The following is a 6,516-nucleotide window of genomic DNA, read 5'->3' as shown; positions in this document are numbered from 1 at the left end:
GGGAGTGGCATCTTAAAGAAAAAAATGGAAGTCTGCTTTTGCTCATTTTATTGAGTTTATTGTATTCATTTGCAAGATAAATATAGAGATGTGCAGATGTACATGTAGGCACACACACGCACGCACACCAGATTGTGGTAGCTTTTGGAAAGTGTTGGCACAGAAAATCACTCGCCTGACAAGACATCAAAGAGCTGCAAAAGAGGCCACAGAACCAGAGGCCTGAGTGACTGCTTAGCAATTTACAGCATGATTGATGATAAGCATCTATTTGCACCAACCAGTAAGTTGAAGTAAAACTGTAGCTGTTCCGGGAAACAGTAACTGAAGTCACAAATCATAAATAATAAAAGACAGAAAAATCCTCTTTTCACCTAATGGACTAAACGATTTCTTGTTTCGTATTTCTGCTAATGGCCTCTCTCCCTTGGCACTACTAGAGATGGCCCATTACAGGCAAATCAAGCCCCAGTTTGCAAACAGGACATGGTCCAAAAGATCATTTACAAGGTAGTTAGTTACTTGGAAGGCCGAATGTGTTTTCCCTAAAAACTACCTTTCCGGGGTGACTGGTTCTCAGGTTCTCTTGCACAGCCCTGTTTAAGCCCTACTGTACCTGGGCTCTGGGTCTTTGAGGGCAGGTTGTCTGCAGTGCCGGAGGGAGAAAACAAGTCAGCTCTCGCTGTCCGCATACAGCCCTGGCTCTGAGAACAATTTAAATATAAGTTAACTTTCTTTTCCATCTTCCCAACTCCCCTGTGGCATCCAGGGCCCTAGGCCCTAAGCCTCTAGATCACAGCACCCTCCCCAATCTCTGAGCTGCCCTCCCGCTGAGGGACTCTGGACCACAAATTACCCACCTGTCCCCACTTCCTGGCCAATCAGACTACCATTTCCTCAGAACAGCTAATATCAGCTAAGGGCCAGAGAAAAAGCAAATTGAGCAGATATGAATTCGTACAAGCAGACGCATGACTGAAACCTTCTTAATGTATTCTCATGTTACAATGGCTTGGCTGTGACACTTGAAAGTCGTTGTGGGCAGCGAGGTAGAGGGGATGAAAACAGGGAGGTTAGAAGTTCAGAATCTGCACTTATTAGTGAGATTCGCAGGCTACCCACTGCATGCAGCCTGCTTCCAGGACACTGGCTGTCAGGAAATAATCCTTCCTCGGAAAAAAAAGGGGTGATCACAGGTTCAGACACCGGGTAATCCATCCCCCTCAGTGAATGAGCTGGCCCTCTGGCTGCCTCTGGGAAGTCCCAATGCATCAGCCACTTTTAGGCGCACAGAACCATCAACCCGCTTTTTGTGCACCGTGATGAAATCTTAACAGATAGCCAAGGATCACCAGATGTTTGTGGAAAGTGCTAATATGGAAAAAAAAAAAGCAAAAAAGAGGAAATAGCAGAACAAAACTTTAAAAGTAGTGTAATGAATAGCCACAGAGAGATAAAATATCTTACCCATGAAAGAAGAAAAGTTGCAAAATAAACAATCAGAACAAGAAAGGAATTTTGGCTATTAAAGAATACAATGTTTTAAAATAAATATTAAGAAAGAAAAGATAGAAGATAGTTGATACAAACTTCAGAAAATAGTACAAAATGATGGATGGAAAAATATGAAAAAGAGAAAACTAGAGGGAAGCCCTATATCCAGCAAAAAAATGGAGGGGAAGAAATTGTAAAGAAATATAATATGAAAATTTCTTAGAATGAAAGAATGAGTCTCAAGGGCCCACTGAGTGAGCAACACCATGAATGGGAAAAAGGCTCAGACCAGGGTACACCTTTAAAAAAACATATAAACTTAAAAAGCCCAGAGTTCTTCAGAACTCTAAGGATAAAAGGGAGACCCTAAGATCTCCCTAAAAAAAGAAGCAAGTAACAGACAAAGGATTAGGAATCAAACTGGCATTATTGGAAGTCAGAAGAAAATGAAACACTCTTCATAATTTTGAAGGAAAATGAGTATCAACCTAAAACTCGGCGCCAATCCAGGGAAACTCTCGGTCAGGCATGAGGGCAGAATAAAACTGTTTTCAGATATACAAGATTTCAAAATATTTGTCTCTATGTACCCGTATTCCAAAAGGTTCTGGGGCATGTGCTCCTGCAATCCAAGGTGAAAACCAAGGAAGAAGAAGACACGAGATGGAAGAAACAGGGGACCCCACAGAGCAGAGTGTCGCTGCGGTCCCAGGGTGACGCCCTGCCGCAGGCCCAGAGAGCGCCAGTTCTGATTGGAGCAGGGGGACAGAGAGCTCCAGAATGACGTTTCCCAGAAAAAGGAAAAAATGCACCCAGTGTGCTTGGGCTCGGTAGGAAATATTACCGGCAAGTCTGTAAAGACATGATGAAGTATTTTAAAAAGAAGAGAGGAGGTCATAAGACACTAAGCACATGAAACTCTTCTCACTTAAAAAAGAAAGTAAATAACAGAAATGGAATGATTTTGAACTCCAGGCAAAAATAAAGGGTTCTGCCAGAAAGAGGGTAAGGTCGCAGTGCACTGCTTGGCTCTGCAGTGGGCAGTGTTCGCATCATCATCATAACACATGCGCTGACTGCAGAGTCGATCAAACTACGTGATGTAAGTGGTGGGGGGGGGAGTGGAGACACTGTACTTGAACAACAATTAAAGAAGCAGCAATATAAATCAGTTAAAAAATATGTGGTATAAGGTATGAAGACCTTACCCTCTTTCTGGCAGAACCCTTTATTTTTGCCTGGAGTTCAAAATCATTCCATTTCTGTTATTTACTTTCTTTTTTAAATGATAAACGAGAGGAATGAGAGGTGGGAAGTGGGAGCATTTATTATGGCAATAAATCAATAGATACTAACTTCAATCCACGGATCAAGAAATCTCATTATACATACTTTGTGTGGAAATACACAGATAAATACCAGGGAAACAGTTGAGGAGCTGAAATCAGAAGCCTCTTGGAGGTTGGCCTGTCAGGTGGGTGTTGTTACTTTTCATTACAGCCTCTTTAGCACTGTTTAGCTTTTAAAAATATGTACTTGGAATTTTTTCATATATCTAGTAATTTTTAAATAAAGCCAGAGAACTGGGAAAATGAATGATAGATTGGTTATTAATCTAAATGAATCTCTAGTTAGTAGAATGACGGGATGAGTAAAATTCAGAGACTGTACAGAAAGTGGATTGGGGAGGTGGAAGGGGCACCATTAAAACGTGAGTTTATACTGATATGTTTCCATTGTACTGTGGTTATTTATGAAAATGTACTGGGTTTCAGAAAGTACACACTAAAGAGTGTAGGAGTGAAGGGACATCGTATCTGTAACTTTCTCTCAAACGGTTTAGGAGGAAATATGTGTATTGAGAGAGAGAAGGAGAGGGAGGGGGAGGGAGAAAGACAGTGAACACAAATGAGGTTAAATGTTAACCATTGGGGAATCTGGGTGAAAATGATATATTAATAGTAGTTGTTTATACTATTTATGCCACTTTTCTGTAAGCTTCAAATTATGTTAAAATGAACAGTTTTATCAATTTAATAGGTAAGAAAAAGTATTAGGTGATTTTAATTTTAATTATTAGTAAAATTGAACGCATGTTAATGGATCATTCAAATTATGTTTATGTCCTTTGCGCATTTTATTTTTATGTTCTTTGAGTTTTCCTATTGATTTGTAAAGCTACTTAAAAATCCTTTGTCTGCCAAATATACACATATTTGGCAGATATCTATCTATCTATCTGGCGCATATCTATATCTAGATATCTAGATATAGATATAGATATAGATCTGGCATTGATATATATGGCATTTCTTTCCTGCTTTCTGTAGCCTTCTAATATTGTTACATTTTCTTTTTTAACCCTGGACAACTGACATATGCATATATTCTAAAAACCAGAACCTGTAGTTACGTTAGAAATGTAGATAGTCTGTGGTTCATTCTGCAATGGCATATTAGTTAATAGGCAAAAAAAAATCTTTATTATAATCCCATCCTGGATTCAGTGTTGTGAGCCCTTACCTGTTCCCCTGATTATGTATACTTTTTCTCCAACCACCTGTTATCTGGCATCCTGGGTAATGGAAAAAGATCTTTTTATTTAAAAAACAGCAACAACAAAAACCCCCTACAAAAAATTCCAAAACCCAAACCTTAAAAGAACACACAGCACTATCTAAAAAAATATTAAATATTTTATGCAGGAATATGGCATCCTTCTAAGATTTTTAAGCAACCACAACATTTTTATGCAAAAAATGGATTTAAGCAGTTTAAAGGCAAAATGGATTTCTGATAATGAATACAATTAATTAAATGAAAACCTAATGAATATCTTTTATGTTCTAGACACCTTGAGTGAAAGTCTTTACCCTCAATCATCTCACAGCCTGGAAAGAGAGTCCTTTTAAGAACTAGATTACACTCATTGTGATAAGGACAATGGCAGCAGGTATATACAAGACAATGAACCTTGCAGAAAAGGGAGATTTGTCTTGAGGGAAGTTGGGTTAGGGAGAGCTTTACCAAAACAGGTGATAACTCAGCTAAAGAGGCCTCTCAGGATGTCAGGCCATTCAACTAAAAGACGGAGAGTCCAAAGTCATTCATTTGATCCCTAAAACTCTGTACGGTCAGTGCTGTTACTATTTCTGTTGTGCAAGCCAGGGAAGAGATTCATGAGAGGTCAAATAACCAATTCAGGTCACATGCTACAAGTGAAGGTTGCAGGGTTCCAACACAGACCATCATCTTAGCCCCTGTGCTACACTGACTCCTGGGACATCTAGAGATAGGCATTCAGTCAAAAGACTTAACATCCAAGAACGCCTACTACTTCTCAGGCTCGGCAAGACCGATGCACCAATGTCCTCAGTTGGCAATTTGGAGAATCGGCATAGTATGAATGCATTTCATGGAAGAATGGATTCAGGTAAAGGGGATATGAACACTGTGTTCAGAGATGAATGTTGAGATTTCAAGATCCAGGAGGACGAACAAATGAGAGGCTGAGGCAATCAATGGAGTTCCAAAGATCAAACATTTACGTAGTAAAGGTCCTCTAAGGGGAGTCAACAAGTGGTTAAGAGTGGAGAAGATAACAGTTAGACAAGGGCTGAGGTCATTAAGAAAGAGAAAGCGAGTGTGTGTGTGTTTCCTCTTTAGAGCTTGGGAAGAGGAATTTGGATGAAGAAATACCACAGTATGGTAAAATGTCCTGAACTTCAAAAGAATAGAGATTACTTTGTAGCGGTAGGACAATGGCTTGGAAATGAAAAACAGGGCATAGGAGGTACGTTTGAGTGAAGGTTGAGAGGGAAGAAGTGATGACCAGGGAGGAAGGTTGGGTGTCCCTTAAGGTGAAGGTCTTGGAAGAGAACCTGTGGAAAAAGGTGGAGGTTTGAGGAACAGGTTTATAATGGAATAGGGCTTGGCGGGGTTCCTGTGCAGGAAGTTGCCAGGAGGAGCTGAGTGGAGAGCATGGGACAAAACTGGAGAAGAATGAACTGAGTTTAAGAGGAAGGAGGGTATGTGGGAGGGTGGGCTTGTTTGGAGGCCAGCTGGAAGGGAGAGGGCATCTTCATTAGGTCTCGATTTGTCCTTGGCAGTACTGAGTGGCATTAGCCAGCCTGACCATGTCCTAATGTCTGATGGGCACTGGGATGCATGGGCGGGGTGGGGGGGGGCTGTAGAGGGGTGGGGTCAGGGGATCCTCTGCTTTGATACACTCAACTTCCCAGGGCTGAAGGGGGCCTTCGGGATGAGAGCTCTCTCCTGTCCTTTTCCATCCACATGCGAATCGCGAGGCCCAGAAAGGTTAGGAGGCCTATCCAAGGCCACAGAGCTACTTCAGCCCTGACATCCGCTGGGGACCTGTGCTACTTCCCAGCCGCGCACTGGCAGACGCAGTGAGACACCAAGGGACGCACGTCGTGGGTGGAGAAACCCAGCCGGCGGCTTTTGGCTGGGACACCGCCTCTGCGCCGCCCGCGGCTCCGCGCGCTGCACCTGCACTTCGCGGTTGTGGCTGGCGCTTCCTCACGCCCCGGCCGGCCGTTGCAGCCGCTGCCACCAAATAAAGAAGCAACCAAATGAAGGAGGGAAAGTACAGTGGGTGACGGCACCAGGGAGCGCGTGCTGAGGCTGTGCGTAAGCCTCCGGCCACGGTTGACTTATATTTGGACCAGGCTGGTTAAATTAGTCACTTTTCAAACCCACGGCTCACCAAGCACATTCACAGTCATGCAAAGCCAGCGACTCCGGTGCTGCCCCATGGGGAACCACTGCCGCCTGACGCGGCCTCAGGCGAAGGGGGCCTAGCCCCAGCTTCCGCTGGGTCCAGGGGCCAAAGGGCATCCCTTGAGAGATTAGTGGCGGCGCCCCCGCGAGGGCCAGAGGAGGAAAGGCAGCCGCAGGGGCTGATTGCGGCGCCTCATCGCCCCCTGGCGACCCTCTTCAGCCCTGGGACCCAAGGGCAGCCCGCGCCCGCTGCTAGAATTTGGTTTCTTTTGGTCTCTTCGT

Source organism: Desmodus rotundus, chromosome 9 (assembly GCF_022682495.2).
Source record: "Desmodus rotundus isolate HL8 chromosome 9, HLdesRot8A.1, whole genome shotgun sequence".
NCBI lineage: Eukaryota > Metazoa > Chordata > Mammalia > Chiroptera > Phyllostomidae > Desmodus > Desmodus rotundus.
Note: the sequence above shows the minus strand (reverse complement) of the source record.